General features: G+C 46.5%; 1 protein-coding gene across 3 annotated transcripts in view; it reads right to left on the reverse strand.

The window, feature by feature from the left end:
- Positions 1-18,082, reverse strand: part of ATP11B (ATPase phospholipid transporting 11B (putative)) — a 446,007-nt gene that overhangs the window by 245,903 nt on the left and 182,022 nt on the right. The window lies entirely within an intron of this gene.

Genomic DNA, 18,082 nt, shown 5'->3' on the forward strand with positions numbered 1-18,082 from the left:
CGGTGGAGGTGGTAATGCTCAGAGTAGATTTGTTTCCAGTACAGGAGGCATTGGGGGGCTCCAGGTCAGACTTGGACATAATGTTGGAAAATCCCAAGTCAAACAACAGGGATCCTTTCATTTACAGGTGGTGCAACACAGTTTGTGGAGAAACAGCATTAAGGAGCCAGTTGTCCAGGTATTGAAAAATAGCGATTCCTGTCTTCCCGAGATAAGCCACCACAAATGCCATCACCTTGGTGAAGACTTTAAGAGCCAATGTGTAACCAAAAAAAGAGAACAGCAAATTGGTAGTGAGTGGTACCCTCTGCTAACTTCCTGTTCTTCCTATGTATGACTGGTATGTGCAAGAATGTGTCCTGTATGTCAAGGGACACCATTCAGTCTTCTAATCCAGCACCAGTAAAACATGAGCCAGGGGCAGCATCCAGAACTGTTCTTTGCAAAGGTACCAGTTAAGGAGCCGGAGGGCAATTATCAGACTGAGACAGCCATCCTTCTTGGGAAGTACCATGGATAGCACCCTTACTTACCCAATTTCCTGTTCTGCCACCATTTAATCGCTCCTTTCTGCAACAGGATTGCCACCACCTGTTGAAGGATCCACAAATGGTCTTGGGAAGCGTGGATTGGGCAGAGGGAGGGGGAACATTGGGCGGATGCTGACAACGGATAGGGTGTACTGTCCTTTTACTATCTGTAGGACCCAGAGGTCTCAAGTAATGGTGTTTCAGGCCTGTAAATAGACACTGTTAGACATGGCACCATTGGTGTGAGTCTCCCTCCCTTTTTTTTCGCTGTGCCTCCTCTGTTTTTCTGGTGATAGATGCTCTGGGTGCTGCACCACTGCCATTCAGTGCCGCAGCGCGTATGCTCCCTGTGTAAAGATGACATATGAATTGGAGTACCCCTGATTGGCTTATTTGGTCTACATGTTAGTCCCTAGTAATGTGGCCTGTGAGTGCCCAGGGCTGGTAAACCAAATGCTGCTGGTCGGCCTGCAGCACTGGTTTGCGCCACCCACAGAAGCAGCTTGTAAAGTGTGCCTCAGACCTGCCACTGCAGTGTCTGTGTGCAGTCTAGAACTGCCATCTTGGCTGTGAAGTGCACCCACTTCCCAGCCCCTGAACCTTCCCTTGGCATCATGTAAGCCACCCCTAGGGTAGGGTGCATTGTATGTGTAAGGTAGGACATGCTCTGATATGTGTAGCATGTCCTGGTAGTGAATTACACCCAATTTCGTTTTTCACTACAGTAAGGCTACCTGTTCTCCATAGGCCAGAATGGGAGGTTTGGCTATTACATTCTATAGTCCTAACTGACCCATAGAACATGGTAGAAAAACGAATTTAGTATGCCTGAGCTCAGAATATTAAAATACATCTTTTAGTGAAGCTTATTTTTATATTTTGTGTTTGAAAATACCACTTTTAGAAAGTAGGTGTTTTCTTGCCTAAGCCTTCCAGCATGCTCAGCGGTTATGTGTATTGGCTGTCTGGTTTTGGAGGGACAGGGCAGGCTGAGTCAGACCTGGGTTGAATAGAGAGATCTGCCTTGGTGTGAGGGGAGGGGTAGCTCCTGCACTTGAATAGGGCTGTGCCTGGCAAGGTGAATGCTGGCTCCACCTCCCACTGGGCGTCTGATGGCAGACCCCCTCTTTCTGAAAGGAAGGATGCAGCCTGGTAAACAAAGTGCTCCAGGGATGGGCAGAACTAGTTCTGGCTGGGTTCAGTGACTTGTAGCTTCTGAGAACAAAGACTTTTGGGGTATAAATATCTGTGCTGAAACCCCTACATTTTGTATTGCCCCTGGATCTCAAGACCAACCTCTGTCCGTGGCACTGCAGGAAGCTGCAGGAGAGGACTGTCCTTGTGTTGTGTGCTGTTCCCTGGATTGGCCTGCAGTAGTTGTCATTGGACTGGAAATAAGAGGGAAAAGGAGCTGTAAGATAACTTTTTAATCTTGAACCTGCAATCACCCAAGGGCTAGAGAGAGAACTAGCCTCCTGACTGAAGTCTCAGCACCAGTAGACTTCATTTTGTCGCTAAGGCCTGTTAGCGAGCCGCCGCAGCGTCAAGAAAATCATCGCGTTGCTGCCGCTGAGGGCTCGCTGGCCTGATCATCGCCCCGCACGCTTGCGGGCCTCAAAATTGTCGCTAAGGCCTGTTAGCGAGCCGCCACCGCCGCGGAGCGTCAGGAAAATCATCGCGTTGCTGTCGCTGAGGGCTCGCTGGCCTGATCATCGCCCCGCACGCTTGCGGGCCTCAAAATTGTCGCTAAGGCCTGTTAGCGAGCCGCCGCAGCCAAGAAGTGTCAAGAAATTCATCGCGTTGCTGCCGCTGAGGGCTCGCTGGCCTGATCATTGCCCCGCACGTTAGGGGCCTCAAAATTGTCGCCAACACCCGTTAGCGAGCGGCCGCGACCAAGAACGTGAGGAAAAACATCGCTATCCCGCTTAGCGGCATTTTTGTGGATTATTGACAACAACATTCCGGAACTGTGAGTAAAAGGGTCGCAGAGACCATTGCCCTGAACTGAACTTTGCATTCCCCATTTGAACTATTTTTGCAGCATCCAGAGAGAATTATTTTTTGTACAATATTGTGGCTTTCTCGTTATTTGGTCTTGTGATAAACCTATATATAAAGATAACTATTTTTTGATACCTACCTGTGTTGTGTCCCTTTGTAGTGTTCCCCACTGTATTACTGTGTATGGTCATAGACGCTTAACACACTGCCTCTGAGATTAGCCTAACTGCTTGTGCTACGTTACCACAGGGTGGAGAAGGGGTTGTCAAAGGGGTGCAGCCCTTCACTCTGACTTAGGAAGAAGGGTCCCTGCTTGGACAGTGGCAATCCACTGCCAACCAGAGACCCCCATTTCTAATAGACACCCTTCCTCCCAACAGGATAACATGCTCCTTCACAGAAGTACTCCTGCTTCCAAGGTGTTGCTGGGGATGAGGGAGAGGGCTGATGCTGCTGAGCACACTCCTTATCCCTACCACTGCATTGTCACACTAAGGGGGTTTGTTGGTGCTGTTGACCAGTTTGTCCATCCCAAATGACCTCTATAAAATGACCTGAGGTGTTCAGGTTGATCCAGACCACCAAGGAAGAAACACTCCAAAGGGCATAGGTATAACAGCCTAGTAAACATGTTGCATTTACGGAGCATAAGGCTAAGCTTTTTGCTGAAAAGGCCAGTCTTCCTACACCTTCAGATTGCTTTGGATTCCACGTCTATTGGGTGGGTTGGAACAGCATACCCTAAGTTTCAGGGTGGAGGAAGCTTGGACCACCAAGCACTTAAGAGAGGGAGGCATGGAAAAAAAGAAAGGGGCAGGTCTTTGACGACGAGATATGGTAATGGACCGCTGTTCCAGAGGTTGATTTGGGCCATGGATCTTTGACCATCTTGATGAGGGGTTTATTGATAGACAAGAGAGGCACATTGGAAGCTGAAGCGGACTGTTGCATGCCAGTAAGGATGTTTAGTCTATAGTCTACTAATGGCAGGGGGAGTTCCAACAATTCTGCAACTCATTAAAACTGTTTGAAAAGATACAATCTCAGGAGTTCGACAAGTTCAATATCTATAAACAGAGGTGTTACCAGTCATTTGCATCTTGAAGAGACATCAAATATAAAGCAGAGGCCGTGTCATGCTGAAGAGGTTATGATTACCTCCTCGAGAATATCTTAGTATTGATTTTAAACTCTGCGCAGATGGGTAAAAATCTCGGACAACCAGTGGAGGAAGCAGACCCACCATCTGCATTGAAGATAGCGCCAGGGAGCTGCAGGAACAAAGGGAGACTTCGCTTGGTGGAACCCATATGTTTCTAAAGGGACATGTGGCGTTGGAGGAACAGTGCTGACCGGACTCCCATAAGATCTCATGGGAGCAATAGGCGCTTCAGTGAGGACGGCAGACTTCCTGATATATCAATCATAGCTTGTATGAAGGATCCTGGAAACTCTGGAGATGGAGCCTGTGGCAACTGGTGGGGGACAGGGTGCTGGGATGGGCAGTTTGTTTCTCAGGAATGGTGCATAAGATATTCAAAGGTGAGAATTCTGCTGCAAAAGATCTATCAGAACACAAAGTGATGTTGGTCAAATGGTAGGTGTGGCTTTTAGGGTCACATATGGTATAGCATGTTGATACTACTTTTGTCCTGCTATTAAATTACTGTTAGAGGATTTTAAAATGAAATTTTTCACAATGTAAACTGGGGAGTGAAAAATCCACCATCAGAACATTCTGTAGTTAAGTTCTGTCAGGACCATGGGGTATCAAGAGGGTCCATGACAAACTTGCAGGCCACAACTGCTGCTGTCAGAAAGCTCTGCGGCAGAACTTCTGCCAGTGTTTTTGCCAGCAGAAGGAATATGCTACTTACCAGTATGCATCTGTTCTTGGCATGTAGAGCTGCAGATCCACACACTATGATAGTAGATCGCCATCTGGTGTTGGGCTGGGATGCTTGCACATTGTTGTTGTCTTTGGAAGAAGTCTTTGTGGTCACGAGATAGGCGACTCCTCCCTTGGAAGATAGTGCGCATGGGCATCAACTCCATCGTTAGATTGTTTTTCGCCATGATGGGAAATGATGGAGTTTGTAGAAGAGAGCGAGATGACCATGTGTGATGTCTAAGTGAGACAATGCTGGAACAGATACAGGTCCCGGGGAGGTGGGTGGGCGTGTGTGGATCTGCAGCTCTACATGCCAAGAACAGATGCATACTGGTAAGTAGCATATTCCGTTCGAGGCATATGAGCTGCAGATCACACACTAGGATAGACTATATAGCAGTATCTCCCCTAGCGGTGGTCACCTGTATCGGTTGCAGCAGTTTGAAATAAAGTTTTAAGGACAGCTTGGCCCACAGAAGCTTGTTGCTTTGCTTGCACGTCAACACAATAGTGTTTAGTGAAGGTGTGTGTTGTAGACCATGTGGCTGCCTTACAAATGTCTTCTAAGGGAACGTTCCCTAAGAATGCCAAGGAAGCCCCTATTTTGCGTGTGGAATGCGCTCTAGGGGGAACCGTTAGTGTGCGTTTATCTTTGTGGTAGCATATTTGGATACATTTAACTATCCACCTGGCTATCCCAGATTTGGAAATGGGGTTGCCCTTATGTGGTGGAGAGAAAGCTACAAACAATTGTTTTGCGGAATTATTTGGTTCTGTCAATGTAGTAAAGAAGGGCTCTTTTAACATCTAAGGTATGAAGAGCTCTTTCAGCTGCAGAGTCTGGGTTTGGGAAGAACACTGGTAACTCTACTGATTGGTTAAGATGAAAAGGAGATATGACTTTTGGAAGGAACCACTTTGTTACGGTGTAATTGTAAGAATTGTTCTTGTATGGTTAAAGCCTGGATTTCACTTACCCTTCTGAGGGATGTGATAGCGATAAGGAAAGCTACTTTGCATGTGAGGAACTGTAGTTCACATTTATGCATAGGTTCAAACGGGGGTCCTATGAGCCTAGTAAGAACAAGGTTTAGATTCCACACTGGAGAGGATGGTAATCTAGGAGGAATCATTCTTTTAAGTCATTCCATGAAGGCTTTGATCGCAGGGACTCTAAAGAGTGACAAGTGTTGTCGATTTTGTAAGTAGGCTGCTAGGTGGAGACGTATGGATGAGTATGCTAAATTACATCTTTGCAAGTGTAGTAAGTAGCAAATGATGTTCTGGATGGATGCATCCAGTGGGTGTAGATCATTGTTAGTGCAGTAAATGGCAAATCATTTCCATTTTGCAGCATAGCAAGCTCTAGTGGTAGGTCTTCTGGCTTCTTTTATAATGTTCATGCAGTCTGGTGGCAGGTTAAGGTAACCAAACTCTAGGACTTCAGGAGCCAGATTCAGTTGACCTGGATCTGGGTGTCTGATCTCTCCATGGTTCTGGGTTATTAAGGACGGGGAGAGATGCAGTTTTTGGTGTGGAACTAGAGAGAGTTCCAGTAGTGTTGTGAACCACGGCTGGTGTGCCCATGTGGGAGCTACTAGAATCAGTTTGAGAGACTGCTGCCTCAGCTTGCGTACCACTAATGGAATGAGTGAGAGAGGCGGAAGAGCGTACGCAAATCTGCCTGACCAGTTTATCCATATCGGATTGCCTTTTGACTCCGGGTGGGGAAACCTGGCGGCGAAGGTTGGGCATTTTCGTATGCGGCGAACAGATCTATGTCTGGTTGGCCCCATAGTTTGAAAAAGGGCAGTAGGACTTGGGAATGTAGTTTCCATTCGTGGATCTGTTGTGTTTGTCGACTTAACAGATCGGCAATTTGATTGTGAACCCCTGGAAGGTGTTCCAAAAGTAGGTATATGTTCTGAGGAATGGCCCATCTCCAAATGTTCTGTGCGAGCTGGGACAGCTGCATAGAATGTGTACCTCCTTGTTTTTGTATGTAATACATGGCTGTCATGTTGTCCGTCCGGATGAGGACAGTTTGCTCTGTACATGTAGTTGGAATGATTTTAGTGCTAGGAATACTGCTAGCAGTTCCAGGTAATTGATATGGAGCACTTTCTGTTGAGTGGTCCATTTGCCCCGAGTGGTGTGTACGAGGAGATGAGCTCCCCATCCTGTGAGTGATGCGTCTGTTGTCAGCACTATCTGTGGAAGAGGCTCTAGGAACGGCTGCCCTTTGGACAAGTTTGTTATGTTCCACCATTGTAGAGAGCGATGTGTGCGGCTGTCCACCAACACCAGATCTGTGAGTTGTCCGTGAGCCTGGTTCCACTGACGTGCTAGACATTCTTGTAAGGGACGCATTTGAAGTTTTGCATAAGGCACAATGAAGATGCAAGACGCCATCATGCCTATGAGTTGCATGAACACTCTTGCTGGAAGAGAGTGTTGGATTTGAAATGTTGTGATAAGAGCTTGTACATTGGCTATCCTGGCTGGGCTGGGATATGCTAGGGCTGTGGAGGTGTTTATGGTGGCTCCTAGATACTGGTGTATATGAGAGGGTTGTAAATGAGACTTGGGATAGTTGATTGTGAACCCCAAGTTGTGTAAGATTTGGATGGTTTGGTGAGTGTGTAGAACACATTTGTTTAATGACTTGGCTTTTATTAGCCAGTCGTCTAGATACGGGAAGACATGAATTTGTTGTCTTCTGAGATGTGCTGCTACTACTGCCAGACATTTTGTGAATACTCTGGGCGCGGTTGTTACCCCGAATGGAAGGACTGTGAACTGGTAGTGTTGTCCGTCCACCACAAACCTTAGATAATTCCTGTGAGCAGGATGTATGGGGATGTGGAAGTAGGCATCCTTGAGATCTAGTGTGGCAAGGAAATCGCCTTGTTGCAGCAGAGGGAGCACTTGTTGAAGAATGATCATATGGAAATGATCTGAGTGTATATACAGGTTTAGGGGTCTGAGGTCGAGTATTGGTCTTAGAGTCCCGTCCTTTTTGGGGATTAGGAAGTAGAGGGAGTATACCCCTGTCCCTTGATGTTCTAAGGGAACTGGCTCTATTGCGTGTTTTTTGAGCAATGAGAGAACCTGTTTGAGGAGCGCAAGATGGTCCGGTGACATTGACCGCTGTTTGGGTGGTATATGTGGGGAGGGGGGGGGGGGGGGGTAGTTGTGAGTTCCAGGCAGTAACCATACTGGATAATTTGTCTTGCCCACTTGTCTGCTGTGATGGAGTTCCAGACAGGTAGGAACTGTGTTAGTCTGCCCCCCGACTGGAGTGGAATGGTCTGGGGGGAGCGGAGGAAAGTCACTGTTTTGTGGCAGGGGAGTTGCGAGTGTTATTACCTCGACCTCGTTCCTTGTGGTTGTTTCCTCTGTATCCGCCTCTAAAATATCCTCTACTGGGGATGTTTGTGTAGTGGCTTTGACTATAGATGAGGTGTCTGCGCCCATATTTTTGGAGGCTCCTCTGTAGAAGGAGCGCCGAAAGGAGCCACGTGCTTGTGGAGACTGTAATGCTCCCATGGACTTAGCAGTCTCGGTGTCCTTTTTAATTTTTTCAAGGGCAGTGTCTACTGCTGGCCCAAATAGCTGTTCCTGGTTGACTAAGTATGGTAGTTTGTACCTCTGGCTTAAAGCCTGAAATGCGTAGCCAGGCATGTCGTCTAAGGAGCACACTGCTGTTAATTGCTCTAGAGGCGGTGTCTGCGGCGTCAAGCGCACATTTAATTGACGCATTTGAAATGAGCTTTCCCTCCTGGATTAGGTCATTTGCCTGGGTTTTATACTGTTCAGGCAGATGTTGTAAGAGATTCTCTAAGGTCGTAGTGTGCCCTGTCATATTGTGCTAATAGTGCTTGGGTGTTGGCAATACGCCAATGATTAGCGGCTTGTGCTGCTACTCTTTTGCCAGAGGCTTCTAGCAGTTTGGATTCTTTGTCGGGGGGTGGTGTATCTCCTGTGGTTTGGGAGTTGGCGCATTTCCTAGCATTGGAAACGAATCCAAGGGCAACTGTCCTTTGATGTAATTAGGATCTTCAGGGGCAGGCCTATATTTCTTTTCTAATCTGGGGTTAAGAACCCTGGCACGGACGGGGTCTTTAAATACCTCGGGCGTGCTTAATGACTCCTTTGATCATAGGTAGGATTTGTACTGACTTTTGAGATTGTTCAAAAGTATCTAAGAGGAAGTCTTCCTATGGTGCGTCGGAGTGCATTGTAACGCCATGGTAAAGTGCCGCTCCATTTAATAATTGGCTAAACCCTAGGTGATCATCTGGAGGAGATGGTTTGGAGGGATATGGTTGCAGTTCTGGCATGTCTGTTGGGAGAGGGAATGCCCAATCATCAAGTGGTGAGGTATCTGGATCCGTGAACAGGTCATTAGGATCACCCCCACCCCCTAGGTCATCATCATCTGGAGGTGGTGTATGTGATGGAGAAGTAACAGGTAAGGGTGGTGTAGGCAGAGGAGGTGGGTGAGAAGGCAGTATAGGAGAGGAAGGGGGCATAGGCGATGTTGTAGAGTCCTTCCTGTGTACAGGAGCTGGAGCAGCTGGTGTGTCCAGTTTCCGTTTTTTACATGGCACAGCCGTGACATGTCCAGTGTTTGGGTTAATATAAATCTTTTTCTGCCTTTGATCGATGGGATCTGGGTGAAAAAGTTCTTGTTCCTCAGGAACAGTCTTTGGTGCCGATTTTTTCGGTTCCGAGCGAGGTTTTGGCTGATACGTGTAAGTTTTGGCTTTAGGAGGTGTATCAGAGCCCTTAGCCGTTTGTTTCGGTGCCGATGATGGTTTCGGAGCCGAAGCTGGATCTTTAGGCTTGGGAACCTTCGTCGCCGGTTTATCTATGGGACTTGGCGTTTTCGGGGCCGAAGGCGTCGGAGCCGATTTCGGTGACGAGTGGTTTTTTGGCTTCGGTGCCGAAGGGGCCGGTGGGACAATGACATGCGGTTTGCTCGGTCCCGAGCTACCGGAAGGCTTGTGTTTCTTCGGAGCCGAGCCCGGAGGCGGGGTTTCTGAAGGATGTTTTCGGTCTCGACTGGGGTCAACAGGCGAAGTCTTGACCACTGCCTTTGGTTTTGGAAGGGTTGGGGCAGGGGCAGTAGTACTCACACGTTGCCCAGGAGTGATGGGGTCTGAGTCCTCTGCTTTAGAGATGATTTGGAGATCCTCTGAATCTTCTTCTGGGACATCGGGGCCTTCATCAAAGATGTCCTCTGGTTCCGGAGCTGGTCTCTGTGCCATGATGAGTCTTCGAGCCCTTCGATCTCGAATTGTCTTTTTGGATCGAAAGGATGCACAGGCTGGACAGCTGGACTCGTCGTGTTCAGGTGATAGGCACAGGTTGAAGACTTTGTGATAGTCACTGTGTGGAAGTTTTGCTCCACACTGGGGGCATTTTTTGAAAGGCGTCCTTTCCATGAGCCATAGGCCTTACGGCGTGGATAGGCCCAGCAGCCCTCGTCGACGTCCGGAATCGAGCCGATGAAATCGATGTCGAAGATGAAGGTGCTTCGATGGTTTTTGTGGAAATTTTATGCTTCGAGAAGGTTGGAATTGAGATTTCCAACCGGAGCGGAAAAGTTGCATCCGAACCCAATGGCGGAAAAAAACAATCTAACGATGGAGTTTATGCCCATGCGCACCATCGTCCAAGGGAGGAGTCACCTATCTCGTGACCACAAAGACTTCTTCCAAAGACAACAACAACGTGCAAGCATCCGAGCCCAACACCAGATGGCGATCTACTATCCTAGTGTGTGATCTGCAGCTCATTTGCCTCGAACATTCCTGTTATGTGTCATCATAATACTCTACAACTTCCTACTCCTCCAACTTGCAGTTTGTCCCCCATATTGTTCCCAGGACAGCCAAAGAGAGGAACGAGAGCACCCCAACATTATCACTGCAGAATTGAAAGATTATTGTAGAAATAGTCCTTGCAATAGCATAGCTAGTCACAGAAGTAGCTGGGCATAAGGACAATCTGAAAATCTAAGAGGCCATTGCTCATCAATGATGCACTGAAGAAATCAGCAAGTACATCCATGTGAAGGGTGCAATAAATGGAATGACCTTCAAAGTATCTCACATATGGAATGCCCAGTTCCTATTTGGCTCCTTCTAGCCCTCCAGAAAAAGCTGCATCCTTCCATTCACTTCAAATGACTCTGATCTTGTGGACCACAGCTATTCAGCAGCATGGATACCTATGGGACAACCTCATACGAAGCAAAAAACACACATCCTGACGACTTGACTATCTGAGAACTGGAAGAAGTCCTCTTCTCAACCACAACGTTTGACCCTACCCATCTCACTGTACCCGCACTGGACCAGAGTAGGTTTAGTAGGTTGTAATGAGAAAGGTGCTAGAGGCACAGACAACATGCAAGCAGCAGAATTACGATCAGGGCAAGCCTCGCAGAGAGCAGCAAAGCCCCTCGGAAAGCGCCTACGGACTTCTTGATGGTGTGGTTTGCAGTTGGAGAAAAAGTGGCCATAGGTGTAGGTACCAATTACTATGTAAGCTGGAGTTGCAAGCAGCCCAAGCCAGAAGAAGCAGAGAGTACAGGATGTCAGTAACCCAGGATTCTATGTATATTCCTGGCAACTAGTTATCACCACAAGGTCATCTTTAGCTACTACCTCAGCCGTCTTCTTATGCCCCTCATTATTCCACTCTTGTTGGCGACACATACAAATCCTGTTTAGGAATAGTGCTGGGGAAATAGCCCTTCCTGTAACAGTCTGAATTTTTCAAACAAGGGGATAGTCTTATCAATTGAGGAATGGACTTCCCACAATTTGGACACTCTTCTAGAAAGAACTGTTGTTCAGGTCTTTCTTTCTGGATGTAGGAGGGATTCTGAGTTTTAAACGTTGCAGGCTCCTGCAGAGGTAACCTGTTTCAGTGTCAGATAGGGCTTACGGAGAAAAAGGATTAGTTGCTAAAATGTTATAAGTTCTTTTAGAAACCTTCATGATGTACTCTGCACATTTTTACTAATACAAACTAACATTACTTTTAGTTATGTTAAAAAGGTAGTTATTTGACTATTAAAAACCATACATTTGAATGGTTGGTATAAAGTAAAGTGATAAACTTATAACCTTCTACTGGGCCAACCCAGCTGGAATGCTTGACCTGTACATACTGAAAAAGGACCCAAGCCCCAACAGTTATGCATTACACGCCACATGCACCTGCTTTCAGTATCCAACAGACACATCTGGAGCTAGCTATCGTTTAAACCAGTCTTGCCTTTTAGTCCTCATGCAACATCAGGGAAAATATCTCTGGAAAAAAGGTCAGTAACAAGTTGAAAAATACAATACAGCTCTACTCTATACGCACAGAAAAAGCAACTGACCTCATAGGCACCGATTGTGCCTTCTCTGAAGGCTAAAGTGACTGACACAAACACTATCCTGAAATCACTGGCATCGGAACTACAGAAATGTGAAAATACTCAGCCAAGTCTTGTGATATTTTCAAAATAGTTTCTCACAAAGAATCTGCAGTATCCATTAGAACTCAACATTAAAGAAGTAGACACACAAGCTCTTTAATTGATAACCGATAATAGGGTATGATGTTTAAGATGAAGGCGATATGTTGTAATTGATGTAGAACATGCTCTGGAAGTTACAGTTTGCTAAATATGCATGCAGCACAGCTGTACGTTGTTCCAATCTTATCTACATTAACATATAATTACAAGAAAGAATATTTGACAAATGTGCCTAGATCGAAGTAATAGTGTCGTTCACATGTCCACAACATGCCCAGCCACGTGGATTTATTTAGAAAATGTTTCTGCATCAGGAACGACTGCCAGCAATGAGTACTGCAAGCAATTATGCTGATCCGTAAAGATGGTGCATGTATATAAATGCACAATTTACTATTTTAACATTGCATTTTTAGGAAAGTTATCATTTGACAATTTAAAATCCTCCATCAGTAATTTTCAATTATTTTACAAGGAGCTGTAGAGATGCCTTTATTTTTTTAGAACATTTTCATGCTGACAATTAGGTTAGTTTACATTGTTCTGGCTACCATGACAAAAGTACCTTCAATGCTAATAATGCACAAAGAACTGTAGCTTTTTACATATTGTGTTCTACAAGGTATGTGAGGCTGTATGACTTGCAATTAGAATAACACAGCACAGTAGTTTTGTGTGATTGAGAGCTTTCATGTATATTTTTTAACAGTTGTTACACATCTGTAATAAAACATTTGGTCGGATGGTTTATTTATATTTTGTTCTTTTTTAAACAACCACTAGCTACTCTAAGGGTATAAATATTCTTTAATAACAGCATCTACTATCAATTTAATTATTAGTAACAGTCATGAAACGTGTGCTTGTACCACAGTAAACAACATCTTTTCTTCTAACACATGAATGCCAAATTCACACAGGCTCTTGAAGAGAAGGAATATGCTACTTACCAGTATGCATCTGTTCTTGGCATGTAGAGCTGCAGAGCCACACACTTAGGATAAGATCGCCATCTGGTGTTGGGCTCGGATGATTGCAGGTTTTTGTCGTCTTCGGAAGAAGCCTTTTGGTCACGAGATAGGTGACTCCTCCTCTGGACAACAGTGCGCATGGGCATCCACTCCATCCTCAGATTGTTTTTCGCCATGATGGGAAATGATGGAGTGTGTAAGAATAAAGAGAAAGGATGTCCATGTGTAATGTCTAATTAAGACAATGCTGGAACGGATACAGGTCCCGGGTGGGTGTGTGTGGCTCTGCAGCTCTACATGCCAAGAACAGATGCATACTGGTAAGTAGCATATTCCGTTCCAGGCATATGAGCTGCAGATCACACACTTAGGATAGACTATATAGCAGTGTCTCCCCTAGCGGTGGTCACCTGTATCCGTTGCAGCAGTTTGGAATAGAGTTTTTAGGACAGCTTGGCCTACGGAAGCTTGTTGTTTGGATTGCACATCAACACAGTAATGCTTAGTGAAGGTGTGTGTGGTAGACCATGTGGCTGCTTTGCAAATATCTTCTAAGGGAATATTCCCTAAGAATGCCATGGAAGCCCCTATTTTACGTGTGGAGTGCGCTCTAGGGGGAACTGTAAGAGTGCGTTTAGCTTTTTGGTAACATATTTGGATGCATTTAACTATCCACCTGGCTATACCTGATTTTTAAATGGGGTTGCCTTTATGTGGTGGAGAGAAAGCAACAAACAGTTGTTTGGTTTTGCGAAAGGGTTTGGTTCTGTCGATGTAATAAAGCAAGGCTCTTTTAACATCTAAGGTATGAAGGGCTCTCTCAGCTACTGAGTCTGGATTAGGGAAGAAGACTGGCAGCTCGACTGATTGGTTAAGATGGAAAGGGGAAATGACTTTTGGCAGGAATTTTGGGTTTGTCCTAAGAACCACTTTGCTACAATGTAGTTGTAGGAATGGCTCTTCAATAGTTAAGGCCTGTATCTCACTTACCCTTCGCAGGGATGTGATTGCGATAAGGAAAGCCACTTTCCATGTAAGGAATTGCAGTTCGCATTTGTGCATAGGTTCAAATGGAGGGCCCATGAGCCTTGTTAGAACAATATTTAGATTCCACACTGGAGAAGGTGGTAATCTGGGAGGAATAATTCTTTTGAGACCTTCCATGAAGGCTTTGATGGCTGGTACCTTGAATAGTGACAAGTGTTGTCGATTTTGTAGGTAGACTGCTAACGCTGCCAGGTGTAGACGTATGGAGGAATACGCTAAATTGCATCTTTGCAAGTGTAGTAAATAGCAAATAATGTTTTGGATGGAAGCATCCAGTGGACGTATATTATTGTTAGTGCAGTAAATGGCAAATCTTTTCCATTTTGCAGCATAACATGCCCTAGTAGTAGGTCTTCTAGCTTCTATGATATTCATACAGTCTGGTGGGAGATTGAGGTAACCGAACTCTAAGACTTCAGGAGGCAGATCGCCAAGTTCAGTTGCTGTGGATCTGGGTGTCTGATTTCTCCATGGTTCTGGGTTAATAAGGCCGGGGAAAGGCGCAGTTTTTGATGTGGAACTAGCGATAGTTCCAGACGTGTTGTGAACCAGGGTTGACGTGCCCAAGTGGGAGCTACTAGAATCAGTTTTAGAGACTGTTGTTTGAGCTTGCGTACCACAAATGGAATGAGTGGGAGAGGCGGAAAAGCGTACGCAAATCTGCCTGACCAGTTCATCCATATTGCATTGCCCTTCGACTGTGGGTGTGGAAACCTGGCGGCGAAGGTTGGGCATTTTGCGTTTTCGTGTGTGGCGAACAGGTCTATGTCTGGTTGGCCCCATATTTGGAAGAATGGGAGTAGGACCTTGGGGTGTAACTCCCATTCGTGGATTTGTTGTGTCTGTCGACTTAGGAGATCGGCAATCTGGTTGTGAACCCCTGGAAGGTGTTCCGCTAGCAGGTAGATGTTTTGGGGAATTGCCCATCTCCAGATGTTCTGTGCAAGTTGGGACAGTTGGAGAGAATGTGTCCCCCCCTATTTTTGTATGTAATACATGGTCGTCATGTTGTCTGTGCGGATGAGGACAGTTTTGTTCCTTAGATGTACTTGAAGTTCTAGGTGATTGATATGGAGCAGTTTTTGTTGAGTGGTCCATTTGTCTTGAGTGGTGTGTTGGAGGAGATGGGCTCCCCACCCTGTGAGAGATGCGTCGGTTGTCAGCACTACTTGTGGAAGAGGCTCGAAGAACGGTCACCCTTTGGACAGGTTGATGGTGTTCCACCACTTCAGTGAGCGGCTGTCCACCAACACCAGATCGGTAAGTTGTCCGAGAGCATGGTTCCACTGTTGTGCTAGACATTCTTGCAAGGGACGCATTTGAAGTCGTGCGTGAGGCACAATGGAAATGCATGACGCCATCATGCCTAACAGTTGCATAAACACTCTTGCTGTAAGAGAGTGTTGAGTTTGAAATTTTAAGATGAGGTTTTGTATGTTGGCTATCCTGGCTGTGCTGGGATAGGCTATGGCCTTGGAAGTATTTATGGTGGCTCCCAGATATTGATGTATGTGGGAGGGTTGCAGTTGAGATTTGGGATAGTTGATGGTAAATCCCAAGTTGTGTAAGGTTTGAATAGTGCGGTAAGTGTGGAGAACGCATTTGTCGAAAGTATTGGCTTTTATGAGCCAATCGTCGAGGTACGGGAAGACATGGATTTGTTGTCTCCTGAGGTGCGCTGCCACTACTGCTAAGCATTTGGTGAATACCCTGGGTGCAGTTGTTACTCCGAATGGGAGGACTGTAAACTGATAGTGCTGTCCGTCTACCACAAACCTTAGGTACTTCCTGTGAGCAGGATGCATGGGGATGTGAAAGTATGCGTCCTTGAGGTCCAATGTGGCCAGGAAGTCGTCTTGTTGAAGTAGTGGGAGGACTTGTTGGAGAGTGATCATATGGAAGTGATCTGAGTGTATGTACTGGTTTAGTAGTCTGAGGTCGAGTATGGGTCTTAAGGTCTCTTCCTTTTTGGGGATTAGGAAGTATAGGGAATATACTCCTGTACCCTGATGTTGGAGTGGAACTGGTTCTATTGCGTGTTTTTGAAGCAAGGACCGAATTTCCTATTTGAGGAGTGTAAGATGGTGTGGTGACATTGGACGGTGCTTGGGTGGTATGTGTGGGGGGGTGTTTGTGAGTTCGAGGCAGTAACCAAACTGGATAATTTGTCTTACCCACTTGTCTGTTGTAATGGAATTCCAGACAGGTAGGAACTGTTGGAGTCTTCCCCCGACCGGAGTGGAATGGTCTGGGGGGAGTGGAGGCAAGTCACTGTTTAGTGGCCGGAGAGGTACGGGTGTTGGTATTGCCCCGACCTCGGCCCTTGGTGTTGTTTCCCCTATATCCTACTCTAAAATATCCTCTGTTAGGGGATGTTTGTGCGGAGGTTTTGAAAGTGGAAGAGGTGTCTGTCCCAACATTTTTGGAGGCTCCCGTATAGAAGGAGCGTCGAAAGGAGCCTCGCGGTTGTGGAGACTGTAGCGCTCTCATTGATTTAGCAGTATCGTTATCTTTTTTCATCTTCTCAAGTGCAGTATCTACTGCGGGCCCAAATAGTTGCTCTTCGTTGAATGGCTGACCAAGTATTGTTGTTTGTACTTCCGGCTTAAAGCCTGAAATACGTAGCCATGCATGGCGTCTTAGTATGCTTGTGTTGACCGCCCTAGAAGCAGTGTCCGCGGCGTCTAGTGCACATTTGATTGATGCGTTAGATATGAGTTTCCCCTCTTGGATGAGGTCATTGGCCTGGGATTTGTACTGATCTGGTAGGTGTTGTAAAAGATCTTCTAACTGATCATAATGAGCCCTATCATATCGGGCTAATAGGGCTTGTGTGTTGGCAATACGCCAATGGATAGCAGCTTGTGCTGCAACTCTTTTGCCCGAGGCCTCTAATAGCTTGTACTCTTTGTCTGGGGGCGGTGTGTCTCCTGTTGTTTGGGAGTTAACCCGCTTTCTTGCGTTTGAAACTACTAAAGAGTCTAGAGGGAGCTGTGCTTTAATGTAAGCGGGATCTTGTGGAGCAGGTCTATATTTTTTTTCAATTCGGGGGTTAGGAACCCTAGCTTTGACAGGGTCTTTAAAGACCTCTGTGGCGTGTTTTATGACTCCCTTAATCATGAGCAAGATTTGAACTGATTTTTGAGACTGTTCGAATGTGTCTAGAAGAAAGTCTTCTTCGGGTGTATCGGAGTGCATGGTGACGCCATGGAAAAGTGCCGCCCTGTTTATCAGCTGCCCAAACCCTAGGTGGTCATCTGGAGGGGAGGGTTTGGAGGGGTATGTAGTGGGATCAGGAATATCAGGTAAAGGGTAAGCCCAGTCATCTAAGGGTGCCGTATCCGGGAGTGTGAAAGGATCATTAGGATCGTTAAGGTCATCCGGATCACCCCCTCCCCCTAAGTCATCATCATCATCCTGTGGAGGTGGTGTATGTGAAGGAGATGGTAGAGGAGAAGGAGGTGGGGGAAGGGGGGGGTGGGGTGGGAGGTGATATAGGAGAGGAAGGACGAATGGGTGAGGTGGCAAAGTCCTTCTTCTTTATGGGAGCTGGAGAAGGTGTTGTGTCCAGCTTCCTTTTCTTGTATGGCACAGCGGTGACATGTCCCGTTTTCGGATTGATATAAATCCTTTTTTGCGTGGGATCAGGGCGAAAAAGTTCTTCATTGTCCGAAAGAGGCTTTGGTGCCGACTTTTTCGGTTCCGATCTATGTTTTGGGTGATCGGTAGAGTCTTTTTGGACTTTAGACGGTTGTTTCGGTACCGATGATGGTTTCGGTGCCGATGACGATTTCGGTGCCGAAGAAGTTTTCGGTGCCGTCGGGGATTTCGGTGCCAAAGAACGTTTCGGTCCCGGTGGAGATTTCGGTCTCGATGGTTTCGGAGCCTGCTTCGGTGCCGGGAGGTGTTGCGTCTTCGGTGCCGAAGGTATTGTGGGCACTATAACATGTGGTTTGCTCGAGCCCGAGCCACCTGTAGGCTTGTATTTCTTCGGAGCCGAGCCCGGGGGCGGGGCTACTGAAGACGATTTTCGGTCGCGACTGGGGCCAACTGGCGGAGTCTTGAACAATGCCTTTTTTGGGTGGGTTGGGGTAGGGGC

The sequence above is a fragment of the Triturus cristatus genome, chromosome 11, assembly GCF_964204655.1.
Source record: "Triturus cristatus chromosome 11, aTriCri1.1, whole genome shotgun sequence".
Classification (NCBI taxonomy): Eukaryota; Metazoa; Chordata; class Amphibia; order Caudata; family Salamandridae; genus Triturus; species Triturus cristatus.